The sequence below is a fragment of the Hyperolius riggenbachi genome, chromosome 2 (assembly GCF_040937935.1).
Source record: "Hyperolius riggenbachi isolate aHypRig1 chromosome 2, aHypRig1.pri, whole genome shotgun sequence".
In the NCBI taxonomy this organism is placed as follows: Eukaryota; Metazoa; Chordata; class Amphibia; order Anura; family Hyperoliidae; genus Hyperolius; species Hyperolius riggenbachi.
In genome coordinates, this window is record NC_090647.1 from 118,118,413 (window position 1) to 118,139,920 (window position 21,508).

The window sequence follows — 21,508 nt, forward strand, 5'->3', positions numbered from 1 at the left end:
CTGCGTTTATACATCCTCTTCCGCCCCACTAGAACGGGGAGTTTTTTTTGCTCAGTGTAAATGAGTCCTTAGAGGCAGAGGATCAGCAGGACTGCCAGGCAATTTGTATTGTTTAATAGGAAATAAATATGGCAGCCTCCATATCCCCTCTCACTTCAGTTGTGCTTTAAGCACCATTTTGGCATAGCTGGAGTAAAGTAAAGGAATTACTATTGTGCTAACACTGCTTGATGGACTAATGGTTAAGGGCTCTACCTCTGACACGGGAGACCAGGGTTCGAATCTCGGCTCTGCCTGTTCAGTAAGCCAGTAATTCAGTAAGGAGTTCATTGGGCAAGACTCCCTAACACTGCTACTGCCTACTGAGTGCGCTCTAGTGGCTGCCTTGCAAGCGCTTTGAGTCCGACAGGAGAAAAGCGCAATATAAATGTTATTTGTCTTGTCTTATCTTTATTGTTGGATTCAGAGCAATTTGTATCTATTGTTCATGTATTGCTATTGTCTCTATTTCAATAAAACACATTTAGAAAATATTTCCTCTGTGTGTAGAATTTGACCACTTCACCATTAAGGGGTTTTTACCCTAACGGACCAGAGCACTTTACACCTGTCAGCGCTCCACACTTACAATTGTCAATAACGTTATTTATAACAACCAATACTACTGTAAATAAAACCTGCACATTTTATTTGCCCATTTGTCCCGGTTATTACGTTTACGTTATGCTCATAGTACAATGCATGGCAACAATTTATTATTTTGAAATAAAGGTGTATTTTGGGGGGGGGGGGGAGGGGTTGGTATCCGATCAATAATTACAAGCCTTTATTGACTAAAATAACAATAATATACTCTAATTACATACAGAGTAAAAAAAAAAGAAAAAAAAAGCAGAGTCGCTATGTGACAATTTATGAGGTATTTTTTTCCCACTAGATATCCACACACACTTTTCTGTGTGCTCTGAGAAACGTTCAAAGCAGACAGACCGTGTTGTTACAGGAAAGATCATTGGCCTCTCATTTGAAGCTATGGTCTCTCCATTACAGGCAGTTTGATTGGCTCAGGAAACACATTTTCCCATTCACCAAAGATGTGTCAGTCTCAGTGGGTACGTGCGGCGATTTGAAACATCTATTTGACATTAACAGAGGAAAACTGGGCATTTTAATATGCAAAGCGATCGGGTACTGGATAAGATCGAGCACAACCTTCAGTTCTTCCTTTCTAAGCCAGAAATGCCTCTGAAAAGTCTCCACTGATTCTTAAGGATGTAGTTTGTTCCCAGTAGAGGTTTGCCAGCAGTGGCACATGTTTTCCATCAGCCCCTGTATTCACAAGGCTTTTGATTACATGTTGTTTGTGATGTACATGTTCGCATGCTATTGTATTGTCAGGAAAACACATGTGTATGCATTATTGTTAAACTAAAAAATGCTTTCCCTTGTGCCTCTATTATAACACTACTCTAGATTTCATTTATTTCAGCATTGATTTTTCCTTTATTGGAAAAATAAATACACACGCGCTGTTATATTGAACATTCTGGGGTAGCAATAGCAAGTACTTATTTCTTGTTTTCAAGGATTCTTTATGTAACAGTGTAAAGGACTTGTTAATCAAATAGGGATTGCGCTCTGAGACCACAATTTAGTCAGACGGAGGCTCACACAAACAGAATTTCGTCTTCTTAAAGCAGAAGGTATTTGAGATTATTCAGGATGGCGTGAGCATTTGATGTCTCCAACAATGCATCGCTGCTGAATATGCAACGCATCCCTTTGTTGTCCCTAAAAGCTAAACATGCCTCCAGAAATGCTGGAATGCAATTATGTGTCAGCTTGTTAATATTATAGAGCCAAACTAATCCAACATGCATACAGACTGTTTCGCATTGGTTGATCCTCATCAGTGCATGGCATGGATTATTATGGCTCTGAGTGGTAGGAGATGAAACACCCAGCAAGCTCATGGTGATCCAGAACTCCTAGGAGTGTGTAAGGGGGTTAAAAAGTACCAAAAAGACCTCTTACTAAAAATGCTATGTAAAACAGTATTTTGCCTTCTTAAACCTGAAGGTATTTGCGATTATTCAGGTTGGAGTGAGCATATGAGGGGTGCCACAGTGCATTAATGCTGAATATGCAAAATCTGTTTTACATAGCAAAAAATGCCTTTTTAGTCCCTTACACACCCCTAGCAGTTCTGGTTCACCATGAGCTTGCTGGGCAGTCTGTAACATAAGTGGTTAGTGAGACTTCGATGTTTCGTGGGTGAGGAAGAGTGCAAACTGCCATCATTGTCTTCTGGTGGGTGGGGCTTCTCTAGCTTGCACTAGTAAAATGTAGTAAATTATTTAGGATACTAACTTTATGGTCCTACTTCCACTTTATGCGTTTCCATGGCGTTAATGCAGTTTCCTTGAATGAGAATCATGGAAAAATCACAACGCTTAATTTTACCACAATTTTTCAAGATCCCAGCTATTCTCATTCAAGTGAATGCGTTTTTCCAAAAACAAATGCAAGGGAAATGCAGCCAGTGCAAAAAGGGCCTTACAGTACCGTAATTCTCATAGTTTCAGTATCGGAAACACATTCTTATATACTGTATTGCTGTTTATTGGAATGTGGTCCCACCCCCCAGTAATGGTTACTTAGCTTAGGCTGATAAACTATGTGGAATGCAGGCGTGAGAGGTGGTGACCAAGCTAGAGTACATAAGGGTCTCTCCTGGGAGAAGCATAGGTTCCCAGATGGATGGTATCTGGAGATTAATAAGGAAATGTAAAAAGGTGACAATTTCCATAGAGCTTTGTATGACAGGGTGTGGAGTTTAAACTGGATACTTTGGTAATAGGTAGCCAATGGAGAGATTGGCAGAGAGGGGATGCATCAGAGGAGTGAGAGGAGAGGTGGATGAGGCAGACAGAAGAGTTCAGTAGGGAATGGAGCGGTCCGTTTTTTGGTAGACTGCAGAGTAGGATGTTACAGTAGTCAAGAGGGGATAGGATTAGAGCATGTACAAGCATTTTAGAAGGCTCCTGTGAAAGGAAGGGATGAATTCTGGAAATGGTTTTGAGATGGAAGTAGCAGGAGGACGTTAAAGATTTAATTTGTGGTCTAAATGAGAATGCAGAGTCCAGAGATACACCCAGAAAGCGAGCTTTAGGAGTTGGTTATTAGGATGTTTGCTACATTGATGGTCACTACGGGTGGGGGAGCAGAGAGAGACTGAAAATATCAGCTATGTATTATGTCACCTACTTATCTGCCAAAGAGAAAATTCCTATCACCTTTGTTATTTTGTCACTAGACAGAGGGATCATCACTCTAATCTGACTCAGTGAGATACGCTATATATTCAGTAGTGTCCTAATGGACAAAAGTCTGGTAATTTATGCAAATCGGAAGAGAATATACTTTTCTTCCTACACACAGCCTCCCATTTATTCATTTAAAGTGTTTTGACTGTTCAGTCAACCAATTGCGTTTTAAATAAAATGAAACATTTATGAAATAATAAGATAAGAAATAAGATTTAGGTTTACTGTCTGAATACCGACTGTCAGGAACCGGCCCGCGGCACGCCTGCGTATACGGTATACGGTTCCCAACTGCGGGTTTGACCGGATCAAGCGGGGGACAGCCTTATTCAAGCCACAACCAAGGCTGTGACCCCTAAAAAGCTTCTTACTGCCACTACTAGCAGTTGCTAGACACGTCAACTCAGCTGTCGAGTGCTCAACACGCAATCTGCGTTTTCGTATCCGGGTCAGCTTTGCGCTTAGGCCGAATACGGGAACGCCACGCACCCACACACGCAGTACAGTTGTACAGTAACACAGCACAATCAGGCACTGACTTGTAATGCAAGTTACACTGTCGTGCTTCAAAACCACTAACAGTCGTTCCGAACGATACTGTTAGCCACTCCCACTCTGCTGTCGAGCGCAGAAGTGCCCAATACACACAATGCAATTACAATTTCATATGGTAGTGTTGCTCAAGCATACAATTAGGCATGGACTTATACACAGCTACACTGCAGTCTCCTCTAGGCTATGAGTGTTAGTTTAGTACAGCAGAAGTCAAGCTTATTAAATAATAATTTAATATTCCAGGAAAAAAGTGGAACAATGCAGAACAGAAAATATACAAAAGAATGCAAAAAAACAAAAATAAAAAGTTACAAAATTAAGAGTTTACAAAGATACACACGAGACAAGTTGCAAAAATAAAAATGGGATAAACGTAAAGTGAACTTTTACCATCGCAAATGTCAGGGCTGTGGAGTCGGTCCAAAAATCCACCGACTCCGACTCCTCAGTTTAGGATTCCACCGACTCCGACTCCTCGACTCCGACTCCTCTAATTTGCATATTACAATCTTGTTGATTGAAAGTATGTAACATGAAATTCGTCTCTTAACTGCCAACGCTTAGGAATTTTACAAGACAACTGAAGTGAGAAGGATATGTAGACTACTATATTTATTCCCTTTTGACTAAAACTAGTCCTTGGTAAGAGTACTTGTAAAAGGTACAACCGGAACAAAGAACATCTATCAGGCCCTAGGCAATGTAACTGTGGGTACATGTAAGAATGATGTGCAGGTACTCTGCAGGGGAATGAGGAGATTCTTCCTCTATTACACATCTGAACATGGATCAGGCCCTAGGCAATGTAACTGTGGGTACATGTTACAGTGATGTGCAGGTACTCTGCAGGGGAATGAGGAGATTCTTCCTCTATTACACATCTGAACATGGATCAGGCCTTAGGCAATGTAACTGTGGGTACATGTAAGAGTGATGTGCAGGTACTCTACAGGGGAATGAGGAGATTCTTCCTCTATTACACATCCGAACATGGATCAGGCCCTAGGCAATGTAACTGTGGGTACATGTAAGAATGATGTGCAGGTACTCTGCAGGGGAATGAGGAGATTCTTCCTCTATTACACATTCTTCATGCACAATCTGAACAAGGTTTATGGGTGACAGACAACACCTCTGTGTTCAATGTGCACAGCATTCTCAGTGGATTCCCTGCAGCTCTGTGGGGAGTGCATATGTATAGTATAGTACTACTGTGTAACAAAGTAAACCTGAGACAGATGAAATTAAAGTTTTATACATACCTGGGGATTCCTCCAGCCGCCTTCAGGATAATCAGTCCCTTGTTGTCGTCCTCCTCCACCACCTGGATCTTCTGCTATGAGTCCAGGTACTTGAGCCAGTCGGGAGTAGTGCGCATGCACACACTCCGCCGCCAGGAGCATACTACACCTGTGCAGCACTATTGCGCAGGTGCAGTATGTTCCTGGCTGTGGGAGCGGCATGCGACCGGACAGCGCTGACTGGCTGAATTACCAGGACTCATAGCAGAAGATCCGGGTGGTGGAGATCAGCGAGGGACTGATTAGCCTGAAGGGGGCTGGAGGAAGCCCCAGGTATGTATAAAACTTTACTTTCCATCCGTCTCAGGTACCCTTTAATTTGTAGTCACCAAACCAAATTTTAACAACATATCAAATTATTTGATTTCATCAGCAAAGGGAGTGCATACATTTGCATAAGTCAGCATCAGTGCAGAATTATTTCCATCTCTATTAGTGACACAGCTACACATCAGGCTTTATACTTACAGCATAGATGTTATTTAGTATATATAAGAGATTCCTGTGTACACATCATATATACAGTCACAATCAGATGTGTATATCTGACCTTAAAAATACGGGGACTGCTTTATTGAAGCAGCAGAAGTAACTAATTTTGATTGGTTTATTTTATTTTTGTGGACTAAGCACAGCTATTACTGTATATATACATTATTTTTAATGACTTATCTGAGAAATAGAAGATTTTATCATATTTTCTATTTTAATTACAGTTACAAATTCATTAGGAGTCGGAGTATTTTTTCCCGACTCCGACTCCAGGCACCCAAAATTGCCCGACTCCACGACTCCGACTGCACAGCCCTGGCAAATGTCCAACCGTGGAGAGACGCGGATTTACCGATTTCCTCGGGATCATCTCTAGCGATGAGCTACTCTCGGGAGAAGATACCTGTGACTGTTCTGGACCACCTTAAATAGTCTGAAGTGTCCCCTGGGGCATTTAATGTCCAGCCCCCAGGAACTAATGCAATTTCCACGTTTGTGACATCACCGAACGCTTGTCATAATCTTCCTGTGATATGCGAACTTCAAAGGGTTCCTGTTTCAGCTTTTTGAAGGTTGCCGATTTCACAGGTAAGATTGTATCCTGAGAACAACAAGTATCCTGTTTACACTTACAGATTTCAAAGCAATTTGACTTCCAGCCCACTATTCAGACTAAGAGGTAGCCGAACGCCTGTGTGGGCTTCAACCTGGTCGGGTAAATGTCTAAGTAAGTGTTTCCTTCCTAGTGGCTAGGTAGACAGTTCCTAATTACTGTCCAGGTTCCTTTGCCTATTGAAGGTGACTGGTCTATTCAATGAAGACAATGGCAGTTCCCTTGATCTCTGCCTTGAATGCAAATTAAATCTACATACAGACATTATCCAGGTGACACCTTCCAAAAGCCAGACTGGCTGACATACAATCCCATATGATACAGTAGTACACAGCAGACATAAAAATGGGAAAATGAAAATATATTACTGTATTATCCTTAAAGGGAAGGTTCAGGGAGGGCTGTAAAAAAATAAAAATCAATATCCACTTACCTGGGGCTTCCTCCAGCCCGTGGCAGGCAGGAGGTGCCCTCGCCGCCGCTCCGCAGGCTCCCTGTGGTCTCCGGTGGCCGACCCGACCTGGCCAGGCCGGCTGCTAGGTCGGGCTCTTCTGCGCTCCAAGGCCTGGCACTTCTGCTTCCCACGCGGGCGCGCTGACGTCATCGGACGTCCGCCGGGCTGTACTGCGCAGGCGCCCCAATATATCACCACACCGACAGATACAAACAACACAGCTGTCAAGCCAAGTCACACTCAGGGACAAAAGTGCTGGAAAAAGTGTGTGTAGCTCACGGCCGATATCACACAATAACAGCCTATTTGTATGAGGTGATCAACGTGTAGAGAAATGTTTTGTCTCCACTCCTGGCTATTTCTTCTTTACTGATTTTTTTCAGAAGGTCACAAGAAAGAATGAGTAAATGCATGTATGAAGGCTCATACACACGTTTGACTTAATGCACAACATGACCAACCGTACAACAAGTTGTTTACATGACAAGTACGTACACATGCCAACAAACTAAACAACCAACTCACTTAAATACTACGAGTTAGGCCTGAACAATAAATCGAATTTAAACTGAAATTGCGATCACCAAGATCACAATTTTGGAATTGTCAAAGCGGTGTTTATCACGATGACATTTCCGCATGGGGGAAGTTTGAAGAAGTGGCTTCAAACTCCTCCCCAAGTCCCAGCACTTGCGGCCCACAGCATTGGCAGTGTTGGACATACCTTCCACACGAGTCTAACGCTATCTGTCCTCTATCCCAGTTTGCCAGGTTTCGTGCACGGCATATTTCCTGGTGCCGTGCATTACAGCCTGCAGGAGGCAAAGTGGATAGATGGGCATCGCTGGACTCATGCTGGAAGGTATGTCCAGCATTGCTGCAGCTTGGGAGACAGATGGGGCACAGATAGACCAAGAGGGGGCACAGATGGGAGACAGAGAGAGACAAAGAGGGAGCACAGAGAGACACAGTGGGGCACAGAGAGAGACAAAGAGGGCACAAAGGGGACAGAGAGAGAGACAAAGGGGGCACAGAGAGACACATAGGGTGCACAACGAGAAACGGGGAACAAACAGGCACAGCGGGGGAACAAAGCTTGATTTGAAGGATATCGCGAATCGAAATTGCAATTTTGGACAGAAATCGCTGAATCCAATTTTTCCTAAAATCGTTCAGGCCTAGTACGTGTGCAAGCTCAACAACAAACTGCACAACATGACATTCAAAAACAAAGTTGTTCAAAAGACATGTACACACATTCCAACCTGCATGATAGTTGGTCAGATTGATCCTCCGGTTGGATCTGGCAAACAACCTGCTATCAGTTGGTCATCTTGTTTGCCAGCTGTACACACGCACAACTATCTTGCAACAAGCCAGTTTGGAAGGCAGTTGGGACAGATTGTTGGTAGATGTGTATGAGCCTTTAATGTACATATGATGTAGACAACAGATTAGGCTCATTACAGACTACACAGGTATTATGACGAACACAAGCTCACCAAAAAAATAGCAACGCTATGAAAGTATCACACTCTACTAATTTAAAAAAAAATTTTATTATTAACTAAAGATTTTAGGAATGCAGGTGACATTCTGTAAAATAGGTTTAAAACCATGTGGTAAGGTAGTCTAAAGTATTAGGTAAATACCGATTCATGCAATATTTTCCAGAATGAACTTGTTCAGTAAGTCTGTTAGCAGAGACACTTGAATCTATACTTCTATTCTAAATTAACTTTCCCTGACAGATATAACTTCCTGACAGTGACCAGCGGGTCTACTATCTGTTGGGAAATACCCCTGAACATGCCTACTTTCACTGTTGTGAATTCAAAGTTCATGTCAGAATTACCAAACATTTTTAGACCAGCTCTAAAACATTTGGTAAAACGCTTGTTAATTCTAGCTGAATTCAACTTGTACACTAACATATGCAGGATTTTACCGAACATTCGGTAGATATGGCTTCTTTGTGAATTGTGGCCGCTATGTCTAATCAAACAAATACTATAAGGGCTGGTTTACACGGGCTTCTGCTCAGTGTCTCGTTCAAACGATGTGGTTTTTTTTAATACCAGAGTTTAACAGCTTAGCTTTCAATGGCGTTTGAAGGCTTTTAATGGCTTTCAGGAGAGTGTTGCGGTTTCTGGGCTTTTGCATAAGTATAGGGAAAGTCTGAGAAAAAGAGAGAACACCAAGCGCCCAATATAGTGTAGTATGTACTGGTAAGGTATAATTGATAGAGTAATAATATTAATTTAATACTCACAAACCAGGGTTACCAAGTAGGCAACCACTGTAAAAGCAGGTGGGGAGATTGTCCTGACCCCACTCAGGATTAAAAAGTCGCTCTCTGTAGTTGAAGAAGGAAGGGTACAACCCTCCACCAAGGGTGGACTTGATGTAGATAATAGGATAACAGAGGCGCCAATAGGATAAAAAAAAACACTAAAAGAACTTAAAAACCCATCTTGGTAATAGAGGAGGCAGTGGTGGACTCACCCCCTCCAAGCAGAACACACAACTGTGGATTTTCAGTCAAAACAATTTTATTGGATACTCCAAATAAAGTGCAACGCGTTTCACGGGATACAAACCCGCTTCATCAGGCAATAACAGATAGGAGTAAACAGCATCTGCCAGTATCATCAACACAGAGGCGCTCAGTGTTGATGATACTGGCAGATGCTGTTTACTCCTATCTGTTATTGCCTGATGAAGCGGGTTTGTATCCCGTGAAACGCGTTGCACTTTATTTGGAGTATCCAATAAAATTGTTTTGACTGAAAATCCACAGTCGTGTGTTCTGCTTGGAGGGGGTGAGTCCACCACTGCCTCCTCTATTACCAAGATGGGTTTTTAAGTTCTTTTAGTGTTTTTTTATCCTATTGGCGCCTCTGTTATCCTATTATCTATAGGGAAAGTCTGGGCTTTTATGGGCTTTCATTGGCTTTCAAAAGACTTCTAGAAGCTGCATGTTGCTTTTGAGACAAGACGCCAAGCTGGGATCAACTGCCAGGCTTTCATGAAAGCCTGCAAAAAGCTTGTACTGAACGCTCCCATTCACCTGCATGGGAGGGCGTTAGATCCTTTTAAAACGCCACGTTTAATGCCAGCAAAACATCCATGTGAACCAGCCCTTAGCATGTTGCATCCAAGTAATTTATACAAGCAGACTTGGATTATAGGTGGTAGACTCCCAAAAAGTGTGGCCTAGGAACATACTCTCACACTTGAAGTATTTTAACTGGACCGAGTGCTGCATCTACAGTATGTGTTCTTTTGCACACAGACCATGGATGGAATCATTTTAGAGGCGAGGGCAAGTATCAGGTTAGAGCTGCATTAGAACTTTGTAATGAATACAGCTTTACAGAGGATAGATAGGAAAAATCAGTTTACCAGTACACATTGGTTGTACTAAAATAAAGCTAAGCATTATATAACTATTGTGACGTCACTTGGTGGTGAAAAGAGTTTTGCCATTTACTGCAGCAGGAATGCTGGTCCACCATATCTATGGGTTTCTCCAAAGATGCTTGCAGACTACCTGCAGATAAATGTCATAGGCCTATGGGAAGCTTTAGAAAGTTTCTTTGACATTGGATGCTAGAATAGGATTTGATATATTTGCTATACTTTACTGTCCAACAGGCATATGGACTGCAAAGGTAATGCTGAACTGGGAAAGATTTGTGATTCTGCTTTTCATGTCTCACTTTTGCAAAACCTTCTCAAGGGGCAGCAGTTACTACTTTACTACTCCTGGTTGAACTCTATGGACGTATGTCTTTTTTCAACCCAAATAACTATGTAACTATATGAACCTTCTGCATCCAACATATTACTTTAATGGAAAACAACAAAATGTACCTTACTAAATGACCCCTTAGCTTCTGTGGTTATGGCGGAATGGGGCCGATGGTACATGTCTGGTAGAGCTACGTTATTATAGCTACATTTTGGGCAGACAAAACACAACTAGTTTCAACGGGTGCAATCGTAATCCAATCTCAAGACTCTACTCCTACGTGAAAAACCAAAAAGGTATCCATTATCCAACCCATAGACTAATTCAGCATATTGCTAATGTTGCAAAGGCTCGTATAGCCAAACAATAGACCTAGATATATCTACTACTTGATACAGTAAAATAAAGAGAAACTATAGTTTCAGAAAGACTGCTAGACATTTTAAAGAGAATCTGTACTCTAATATTCTTACAATAAAAAGCATACCATTCTATTCATTATTTTCTCCTGTGCCCCTCTGTGCTGTTTCTGCCACTCTCTGCTGCAATCCTGGCTTGTAATTAACAGTTTTAGGCAGTGTTTACAAACAAACTAACCAGCTTCTAATAGGCCCAGCTAAGCATAGTGTGTGAGTCATTCAGAGTGTGCAGGGGGCCTGCAGAGGGTGTGTATCGCTTCTACCAATCACAAGCAGCCCTGCACATTCCACACAATCAAGCCTTAGCCCGACAAACAGGACAGAGGAAAGATACATTGATTTATTACAGAGACAGTGCAGTTAGGAAAGTCTGCAGTAAGCCAGAGCAGATTAGAACAGGCATAGGAACTTATAGGATAGAAGAACTAAGGCTGAAAAATTTGTTACAGAGTCTCTTTAAGGGGCCCTTTATGAACACATGGCAACTTTGGTTATAGAGACTTCGTCAACCAGGATTACTGTCTTGACTCTAGACCAGGGACGTCGACCTCCAGTCCTCAAGGGCCAAGGTCCTCACTCGTTTTTAGCACAACTCAAATTAATGAATGGGACTGAATCAGGAAAGGTGTGATTCATTACCTAGAACATATTCCTTTATTTCTCAGTCTATCCTCAACATTGGCATGGCTAGGTGCTTCCAAGACTGGAGTTTGAGACACCTGTCCCATTATTAGACTCTGGCTCTAGGCCTTTATCTTCAAGTTCTCCATGCACACCACATCGTGATACCAAACTTTGGAGAAGTACATATTCACAATCTTCAGTAGACTACAGTACATGTACAGTGCTAGTTAAATGTTATATTTGTTATTGATGAAATTGATATGAAACCAAGGATTATGATGTAAGACTAACAAGCTACTTCCCAGAAGTCATGTCTTGTATGTGCCAACTTTGCCATATAAACACAATTGGTAAAAGTAGAAAGTTAATTGAGATGTTGACACATCCGATGATTAGGATTATGAACTATCCTCCCAATTTTGCTGCAAATATATCTACGGTAATTGTGTCCAACAACAGGATCTGCTGACGCAAATACAGATGTAAGTACTAACAGACATGTTTAGTATCTGACAAAAACAAATGATTCATGTGCCAAGCACACTAGTTCATTCGTCATCATCTGGTAATCATTTAAACAAGCTGCCCGCAACTCTGAACAACTAAAAACATGCAGCCAAGCGGATTGACTTTTTTATAAATACCAGTCCATCAGCTGTAAAAAGCTGCCAGTCATGCCCAATTAAACAGGAACTTTAACCTCCATACAAAATATTACCAGATACCCCCTCTGCCACAATAAATCTTTACCTTTTCTCCAACAGACCATCGGGGGGGGGGGGGGGGGGGATTAGCATTTGCAGTCTGTGTGGGTGATATTGTGGTAAAACCACTCCCACAGTGTGATGTCTAGCCAATGGTCATGGCAGTTTCCTGTCTGTGAACTGTGCATACTGAATCTTTACTTTCAAGTAATTTTTTTTTTATTGCCCATAGGTAGGCCATGTTGTGTCACATGAACTTTCATTATCAAATGTCACACATATGCTAGCCAATGTTGATGTAAACAAAAGCCATAAAAAAAATTAAGGAGGAGATTTACCCTAATTTCTTATAATCTGTGATACCGAACGGATAGTAAATTTCCCCAGGATGGACAAAGTCAGCAGTAGGGATGGTCAATCAGATGCAAATCATTCTGAACTGATGCAGGATTATGCAGATCTTGAATGCAAGTTTATGCATCTTGAAAATAGACCAACTGAATTCTACTGAGGTGGAATTGGATTGGTGCATTTTCCAGCAGCATATATTTGCAGGAAAGATCTGCATAACACTATATCCGCTCAGAATGATTTGAATCTTATTGACCATCCCTAGATTTCAGTACAAAAGCTGACAGATACTCACTCTACACAACAAAAAACATTTCTTTTTGACTATTTCGTTATTGAACAGATTTTTCCCCACTCCCTATTGGTTGTGAAAAGAAAAAGAAAGTGAAATGAAACCCTATATGAACCTAGACATGAATTTAAAAAAAAAAAAGTGAACATAGGTTTTTTTAACTTCTAATTAATTTAACTTATAAAAAAAAATGTGACTGCAGTTTGATGTTAAAATGCTCATGAAATGGACGTAGATAAAATGTAAGCTATCGCTATGGCTGCAAAGCATGCAGTGTTAACGTTAACCTGAACTCTTGCACAGTATATAAGGCAAACCTAGAGCAATGCACCCTGCCTAACTTATTCCCCCGCATCTGCAAATAATTACTAGTTTAACTTAATCTCTCAGCTGGCTGCCTTGGCAGAGCAGCAAATTAGTAAGCACTGGAAGTTAACCCTATATCTGCTTCCATGAAAGACACACTGCATATTTATTGCAGGATTTGTATCAGCTGTAACATAAAAATGGTTTTCTTTAAAAGTTATTATGCTGTTGCTTATCTTTAAAAGGAAGTTCAGGTCTGCTTTAACTCCTTAAAATGTAATAAACAGTCTGCAGGACACCCCAATGCGATTGCTCCTCAGCCTCTAAACTGGTGCTGAGGACTAAAAAAAAATGGTATGTGCAAGCCTGAAGGATGTAGCCAAAAATCATTTTTTGCGGATGAGCCAGGACACAAGCCCTGTTTTAATGAGGGGTCTTCAATATGCTCTGCCTTGTCCCATTTCAAAACGTCCTAGTAATATGAAACACTAGGTGTAGATGGACTATCATTTAAATCAGTGCTGTCCAATTTCAGTGCTCAAGGGTCGTGTAATTTTTGGTACAGCTTACATTAATTGATGGGACTGAAGCAGGAAAGGTGTGGTCCATCAAGTAAAACACATTTTTCCATTTCTCAGTCCACCTTAAGCACTGGCATGGATATAGCCCTCAAGGAATGGAGTTGAACAGCCCTGAGTTAAGTTGTACACATTCAACATTTCACTAAGGCTTAGTTCACAGTGCAAAATGAAATCATTAACTGCTTAGCGATTGTGGGGTAAAATACTTACTGTATCTGGCGTCTTCGTGTCACAGGTGACTCTCTGCCCCCCTCTCCAGCAGTGCAGTTGTAGCCAGAGTTTTCTAAGACTGCCGAAGCGTTCAGAAACCTCTGTCTGCAATGACACTGCCCGCTCCCAACCATTTGGGTGGTGGCTACCAAGCTGGGGACTGGCTGCAACAAAAACAGATGGAGGTAGCCACAGCCTCTGTGCCGATTTTGAAAATAAAAAAATTCCAGGGGCCCATTCTCCAAGGGGGGTGGAGCAATCTCATGGAGGGATGACGATAGAACAGGTACGTATTTAACCCTAACACGCCCCATCCTCCATCATTAAGACAGAGGCCGTCATGACTCTGCCTCTGACATTGGAGACTTGGGTGTAAATCTCGGCTCTTCCTGTTCCATAAGCCAGCACCTATTCCGTAAGGAGTTATTGGGCAATACTCCCTAATACTGCTACTGTCTATTGAGTGCAATCTAGTGGCTGCCTCGCAAACGATTTGAGTGCAACAGGACTAAAGCAATATACAAATATAGGAATATATGACGGGCTCTGTAATTTTTACCTCAGCTACTCTTTACCAGGTCCTATGAAAAAGAATACAGATTTGCTTTAGCACATCACATAATGGCAGAGTTGAAAAGTGCGACAAAGCACCTTTATAAATACACTGCGGTTTTACCCTGAAAAAAGCACACACTAGCAGAAGTGAATGGTGGAATTATTATAACAAATTAATACTGTCCTCTACAGAATGTGCAGCACAGATGTACATTAAGAACAGTGACTCATCGCTTAACCTTGAAACGCACACAACGGTTCCATGATCGGAGAACTCAGCAGCCGTCATTCCAACCAGCTGCCGCGCACGTACAGCAGCATTTAATGAAATGAATGAAGAGCCTCGGTACAGCAGGAAAAAGGGGGAGTATCTACAGGCACAACGGCTGCACGACACAAAAGGTTTCTTAAAGAACAGAGAATAAATATTACCAGATACTTCATTCAGAAACCGTCTTTCATAAATGTAGAATAGCTTCAGGTGATAATAAGGAGAAATGATTAAATCCATTTATTGGGGGGAATACTGTGGAAAGTTGGGCTTTAATATTGTAACTAAGACAAAAAAATAAAATAAAATGGTTTATGCTAATCTTATATGGAAACGGCCTTCTGTAAGGCCTTTTTCAGAAAAGTTGAGCGGCCTCTTTAACCAGTTCACCACTGAGGGGATTTTCCCTTATGGACCAGAGCAATTTTCACATTTCAGGGCTCCTCCCTTTTGTGTCAATAACTTTATCACTACTTATCACAACAAAATTATCTATATCTTGTTTATTCATAACCAATAAGGCTTGCGTTGGGTGGTACTTTTTGCTATTGCTATTTATTCTAAATGCATTTTAAGGGCAATCATAAGGGAAAAAAAAGGAAAAAATTGTTTCGCAATTTTTGGCCATTACAGCTTTAAAATAAAACGTGCTACTGTGGATAAAATCCACACATATTATTTGCCCAATTGTCCAGGTTATTACAATGTTTAAATTATGTCCCTAGAACAATGTATGGCGACAATATTTTATTTGGAAATAAAAGTGTATTTTTTTCAGCTTTGCATACGTCACTAGTTACAAACCCTTATTTGCTAAAGTAACAGTAATATAACCTCATGACATACGTATTGAAAAAGTCCATAAGGTAACCATTTATGAACCTTTTTTTTTTCTTTCTTTTTTTTTTTTTTTTACACATACAAAATGTTCTATTTTGGTAACTATGGGAGGTAAGGGGTTAATTTTAATAGGGGATTTATGCATTTGTTTAATTTAGTGTACTAAGATGAATAGTTTATATTCCTGGTACTGGGAACAGTACACAGGAAATGGTTAGTGAATGTTTTTACTTTCACTTTGACAATGACCACCGGCATCTCATTATTGCTGGTGGCCATTGATCACAGGCACTTTGATCAGTAAATGGGAACATGCGTTTCCATTCACCGATCAGTCTACTAACAGGAGGCAATGTCAAATCGTGTAGTTAAATGACAACTGAAGCCAGAGGGATATGGAGGCTACCATGTTTCTTTCCTTTTAAACAATACCAGTTGTCTGGCATCCTGCTCATCCTTCATGCATCAGTAGTGTCTGAAGCAAGCATGTGGCTAATCCATTCAAACTTCAGTCAAACATCTGATTTGCATGTTTGTTTAGGGTCTATGGCTTAACATTACAAGCAAAGGATCAGCCAGGGAATTTTTAATGTTTATAAATAAATATGGCAGGCTCCATATCCCTCTCACTTCAGGTGTCCTTTAAGCGAGATCTGCCAAATGCTCTCACTAAGGTAGATGATCTCCGCAAGTTGGGAAGTGCGTAACACATGGATGATGTGAAATGTAACCTGGTAACGATTGTCCTACCCATTTTGGGTGTCACATGTTCACACTTGATTGACCTGCCCATCGGCTACATCAAGAGTGGGGAGGATGAGAGGAAGTTAGTTTGCCATTCAAACTTAAGCCAATTAAACAGGTATTCTGTCCACTACTATGCCTCCATACACTGCTCAGTCATATTTCATGTGGATTGCTTTGACAACCACAACAAAAAATTAACCTTCCTCTCTTCACGTGCTATAACAAAATTTGTTTATTGATAACATGCAAAAATTCCCAGCAATTGTCAAATGGAACCCTCCCCTAAAAACCATTAAAACCAATACTGGCAAGTACATTGAGCTCTTCTAAACATCTCTTCTTACTTCTCCCCACTGTCCTAGTGATGGTAACTTCCCAATAATGATCGCCCAGCCACAGCCTATGCAGATCACACTGGTCCACCAATCACTATCTGACATGTGTGGGCCCACCACCAGCGCACACCGCGAGGCCTCCACTCACACACTGCTAGAAGTACACCATATTGATATCAGAGTTTAATCCTTGGGGGATTTTTGTACCCAAACGATATATCCACCTAGTTTCAATTTTATAGAGTTCTCTCTCAATGTCTCCCCCTCTCCTTGGGACTTTCTGTTTCACAATCCCCTTAAAGCGCAGCCCTGAGGGGTCCTTATTATGGTAATTCTCGAAATGTGCCCCCAAGGGACTATCTCTTTCTGCATTTTTCAATATTTTTCACATGCTCACCAATCCTTGCTCCCAATAATATTGAATAAAAATTGAAACTAGGTGGATATATCGTTTGGGTACAAAAATCCCCCAAGGATTAAACTCTGATATCAATATGGTGTACTTCCTTGATTAGAGATTTGTGATGATATTCATATTGTATATACCCCAAAGGTTAATTATGGGCTGTATGTATTTGGAGTGCGCAAGAGAATCATTAAAAATCACATAGAGTATTCCCTGCAATGAACCATTGGTGTTGGCAACATAGTATAAGTTTAAAGTATTGATTATATCCCTTAATGAAGTATGCAGGCTCCAGGAATAAATATGTACTTTGAATGCTGAGAGTTAACGATAATCATAAGCCTGAAATTCTGCTTGTTAGCCCATGGAGGGTTAAATGGAAGGAGGAGACTGTGACCAAATATAAGGGAAGTGTGTATCAGATAGCCCTAACCCATTACGCTTTGAAAAAGCCCCGTGGGCGGGGCGAAACGCGTCAGCGGGAGGGCCCTGGTGAAGTCATGTGAGCGCTCACGAAGTGGAACCTACAGCGTGCATCCGCGGACCTCCGGGGAAAGAGTTGTGAGACGCACCGGCTTCAAGCAGCGGGGTGACGAGGAGGTCGGGCGAACCTTTGGAGATGCGCCCTGAGCGGAGCTCCCCCGTGAAGAGTAGCGGTGAATGCCGGTAGCGTAAGTGCCAACTGATGCTTCCCACAAAAACATGCTAAAGGCTACTTGTCTGCCAGAGTTGTTACGCTGCCTGTAGAGGACCTAGCTCCACCAGAGGAACACATCGTTGTTCATGGAGGAGATGTACATTATGCAGAGGGTTGCCTTGTAGTGGACTGGGGATAGGAATAACAGGAACTCTCCATAAGCATACATAATAGCAACATACTACTGCGTAATAGAGACACCAGCCTGGACATTAAGGAAAAGTAACAGGAATTCTTGGAGAGGAGGCCTCTGGGGGAACAGCCTAGAATTAACATCTTGCAAATAGTTTAGATGGCCATCTAGCAGTGTGTGAGTGGAGGCCTCGCGGTGTGCGCTGGTGGTGGGCCCACACATGTCAGATAGTGATTGGTGGACCAGTGTGATCTGCATAGGCTGTGGCTGGGCGATCATTATTGGGAAGTTACCATCACTAAGACAGTGGGGAGAAGTAAGAAGAGATGTTTAGAAGAGCTCAATGTACTTGCCAGTATTGGTTTTAATGGTTTTTAGGGGAGGGTTCCATTTGACAATTGCTGGGAATTTTTGCATGTTATCAATAAACAAATTTTGTTATAGCACGTGAAGAGAGGAAGGTTAATTTTTTGTTGTGGTTACTGGAAGTGTATTACCAGAATCTCTCCTCAGAAATCTGAGTGGTGCTACGAAATTAATGGTTGGCCACCCGATTCTAATTGTTGTGTATAGGATTGCTTTGACAGTTTGCTTTGTTTAGCGTTTGATTTAAACGGAACCTAAAAACTGAGAAGATTATGGATTTTTCATTTGAAAATAATACCAGTTGCCTGACTCTCCTGCTGATCCTGTGTCTCTAATACTTCCAGCCACAGCCCCTGAACAAGCATGCAGATCAGGTGCTCTGACTATAGTCAGACTGCATTAGCTGCATGCTTGTTTCAGGTGTGTGATTGAGCCACTAATGCAGCCAAAGAGACCTGCAGGACTGACAGGCAACTGGTATTGTTTAAAAGGAAACGCCCATTTCCCTCTCAGTTAAGGTACCCTTTAAGTGGGCTTTAAACAAACCCAAGAAAATCTGCTAGATGGGCACAGTGGAGGAACCGAAAAAAATAGTTCCACAGATCTCATTAGGGGCATTAGCTTGCTCTGCTGATGGGGCAAGGTTGTATAGTATACGATAGAGCCTCCACCCACTTTGCTGTCATGCCATCCTTTAGGTTACTTTCACACCAAGACGTTGCGTTTTAGGGGACGTTAAGGTCTTATAACGTGCCCCTAACGCAACGCGTGGTGGTGTTAAGTTAAACATCAGATTGAGCCACGTTATGCGGCTCTCAAAGCAGCAGCTCCAGGATAGTGATTGGAAGTCCGGATCTTTTTAAGGATTCGGATCATTCGAATCAGATCATTGAAAAGATACGGATCTTTGAACCGAATCATTTGAATGATTTTACTAGGGAAGCAGACTGGGGGTGAAATGACTAGCAGGACAGGTCTTTCCCCGCACTGTACATTCTGTATGTTCCTGTTTCTTCCAGACAGACATCCACTGTGAACCGAATCTTTCATTGTGATGATCCGACTCACAAAAAAGATCTGGAACAAACAAATGATTCGTTCATGATCCGGACAACACTACGAATCCCACCATGAGTCACCACAGTGCAGTGATTATTAATTAGCCATGTGGCTAGTCACTGAGCATGTGCAAACAATCTAACGCCGCTCTATGGGGGTATAACCTACAGCATGCTGCACTTTCATTTAACGTGCAGCGTTATACCCTAACGCAGCATGTGCAGTGTGAACAGCACATTAATTTTACAGTGCTGTGAGTTAGGCTGCGTTACTGGCTGCTATAACGTGGGACTTTAAAGAGACTCTGTAACAACAAAAACCTCCCCTGGGGGGTACTCACCTCGGGTGGGGGAAGCCTCCGGATCCTAATGAGGCTTTCCACGCCGTCCTCTGTCCCACGGGGGTCTCGCCGCAGCCCTCCGAACAGCCGGCGACTGTGCCGACTGTCAGTTCAATATTTACCTTTGCTGGCTCCAGCGGGGGCGCTGTGGCGACTTTCGGCACGGAAATAGACGGAAATACCCGATCTCCGTCGGGTCCGCTCTACTGCGCAGGCGCCGGAAACTTGCGCCTGCGCAGTAGAGCAGACCCGACGTCGATCGGGTATTTCCGCCTACTTCGGCGCCGAGAGGCATCAGAGCGCCTGCGCAGGAGCCAGGAAGGTAAATATTGCGTCACGGCTGTACGGAGGGCTACAGCGAGACCCCCAAGGGACGCAGGACGGCGTGGGAAGCCTCATTAGGATCCTGAGGCTTCCCCCACCCGAGGTGAGTACCCCCCAGGGGCCGTTTTGTCGTTACAGTTCCTCTTTAACGTCCCACTGTGAAACCAGCCTTAAGAGAAACCGTGACCAAGAATTGAACTTCATCCCAATCAGTAGCTAATACCCCCTTTTACATGAGAAATCTATTCCTTTTCACAAATGGATCATTAGGGGGCTAGGTATAGCTGAATTTGTGGTGAAACCCCTCCCACAAGAAACTGTGAGGACCATGGTCCTGGCAGTTTCCTGTCTTTGAACCTCGTTGCATTGTGGGAAATAGCCGTTTACCACTGTTTACAACTGCCAAAAAATCAAGCAGCAGCTACTTCCACTGACACCACCTGCCAGCAGTAAAAAGGTCACCATGTGATAAATGTCAAAATGTAAATCAGGGAGAAGAAAGATCTTACAATGGGGAACCACTGACTAAATTATATATACATAATTATTGTAAAAAATAAAGCACTTTTTTATTACATTATTTTCACTGAAATTTCTTTTTAAAAAGACTGCTTTAATTAAAATGGGATAAGGGTCATTAATTTAAAAAAAAATGGTTCAAGTGTAAATATACCATAAACCAGCGGTGGTGAACTGATGGCACACGTGCCACAGGTGGTACTCCAAGCGAACTGATGGCACACATGCTGCTAGCTGCTACCACTGTATTGCAGTTCGAGTTTTTTTTCATTATTAATCACTTCACCACTGAGGGGTTTTCCCCCCATATGGATCAGAGCAATTTTCACCTTTCCGCGCTCCTCCCTTTCATTCGCCAACTATTATTTATCACAGTGAAACCATCTATACCTTTTGTTTTGCCACCAATTCACCAATTAGGCTTTCTATGGGTAGTACATTTTGCTAAGAACTAATTTATTATGAATGCATTTTTCTGGCAATAATAAGTTAAGAATGCAAAAAATGTATGTCTTCGTTTTCGCCCCTTATAGTTTTAAAATACATGCTACATAATTAAGATTCACGTATTTTGTTTGCCAATTTGTCCTGGTTATTACATCATTTAAGTTATGTCCCTATCACGATGCATGACGCCATTTTTTTTATTTGGAAATTAAGGTGCATTTTTCAGTTTTGCATCCATCATCATTTACAAGCCCATATTTTTCAAAAATAACAGTAATATACCCTCTTGACATAAATATTATAAAAGTTCAGTCCCTTAGGTAACTATTTATGTTTTTTTTGTAACTGTAATTTTTTTTCTTTAAATGCTAAACGTTTATTTGGGTATTTATGGGAGTGTGTGGGAGGTGAGGAGCTATATTTAAAATTGTGTGTAGGTTTTTTTATTGAAATGAATGTGTGTAGGTGTAATTTTACTATTTGGCCA

The 21,508-nt window shown here is 41.8% G+C and overlaps 1 protein-coding gene across 5 annotated transcripts in view; it reads right to left on the bottom strand.

The window, feature by feature from the left end:
- The window catches only part of FNDC3A (fibronectin type III domain containing 3A), a 292,007-nt gene that overhangs the window by 140,378 nt on the left and 130,121 nt on the right, over positions 1 to 21,508 (bottom strand). The gene's annotated exons all lie outside the window — the stretch shown is intronic.